The following is a 1,497-nucleotide window of genomic DNA, read 5'->3' on the forward strand; positions in this document are numbered from 1 at the left end:
AATGGCCAAAACATGTTTTAGGCTGGATTTCCCTTTTAGTTCTTTCATACCATTTTAATATTGACATTAATACTCTTATTGTTGTTTCGCACCATTCTTAAGAGTGAAATAGAAGATTAGACTTGATAAACAACTTTTCAACACGAGCAGAGTCGTTCCAACGCCCAAGTCACCACCAAACGCCACCTAGGTGCACCTCCTGGTGCATTGCAACTAATCCGACTGTACCCTATGCCGTTTACACCATTTTCTCAAGGGAAATCTCAGTAAATGAATCATACCTTAGCTGTCGAAACTCAGTTCTGGCATTGGACGAATTGACTCAAGGAAACCTTTCTTTTCCTTCATTCATCCAATTGTAACCCACAGATGCCATACCATCGGTTTCCCTCAAGCCCAAGACGCGCCATACTCCCCTTATCTTGCCTTGGTTAAGCTTGTAACCAGAGTTAAGGTCATTAATCAACTTACAAGTGATTAGTCATCTCTAAACCATGTTTCAAGATTAATTTCCTTTTTAATTCTTTCTCACTGTTTTTATATGGATCTTAATACTTTTTTATAGTTGTTTCCCATCATTCTTAGAGCGGAATAGAAGATTCCACTTGATCCACCACATTTCAATATACGGAAAGTCACTCCAATGCCAAAGTCACCGTCGATCGCCACCTAGGCGCACCTCTATGTGCACTGCAACTAATCGGACTCTAGCCTATGCTGTTTACGCCATGTCCTCAAGGGAAATATCATCAAATACATCCCACCTTAACTGTTGTAACTCAGTTCCAGCACAGGACGAATTCAAACGAAGAAACCCGTCTTTTCTTTCATTCTTCCAATTGTAGTCCACATATGCCATACCATTGGTTTCCCTCAAGCCCAAGATGTGCCATACGCCCCTAATCTAGATTTGGTGATGCTTGTGACTGGAGTTAAGGGCATTATTCAACTACTAGTGATTATTCATCTTTAAACCATCCTCTGAACTTAATTTCCTTTTTAATTCTTTCTCTCCCATTTCGTATGGGCCTTATTCCTCTTATTGTTGTCTTTGCCATCATTCTTGGAGTGAATTAGAAGATTAGACCTGATCCACCACATTTCAATACAAGGAAAGTCATTCCAACGCCAGAGTCACTGCCACTCGCCACCTAGGTGTACCTCTTTGTGCATTGCAACGAATCGTACTATAGCCTATGCCGTTTACACCAATTTCTAGAGGGAAATCTCGTCAAATGCATCCCACCTTAACCGTCTAGCTCAATTTTCTAGCATTGGACGAACTGACAGGAAGAAACCTGTCTTTTATATCGTTCTTCCAGTTGTAGACTTAGATGTGTGCCATACGCTCCTTATTTGGCCTTGGTGAAACTTGGAACCGGTGCTAAGGGCATTAATCAACTTACAAGCGATTACTCATGTCCAAAACATGTTTTAGGCTGGATTTCCCTTTTAGTTCTTTCATACCATTTTAATATGGACATTAATACTTTTATT

This window comes from Carya illinoinensis, chromosome 16 (assembly GCF_018687715.1).
Source record: "Carya illinoinensis cultivar Pawnee chromosome 16, C.illinoinensisPawnee_v1, whole genome shotgun sequence".
Taxonomy (NCBI): Eukaryota; Viridiplantae; Streptophyta; class Magnoliopsida; order Fagales; family Juglandaceae; genus Carya; species Carya illinoinensis.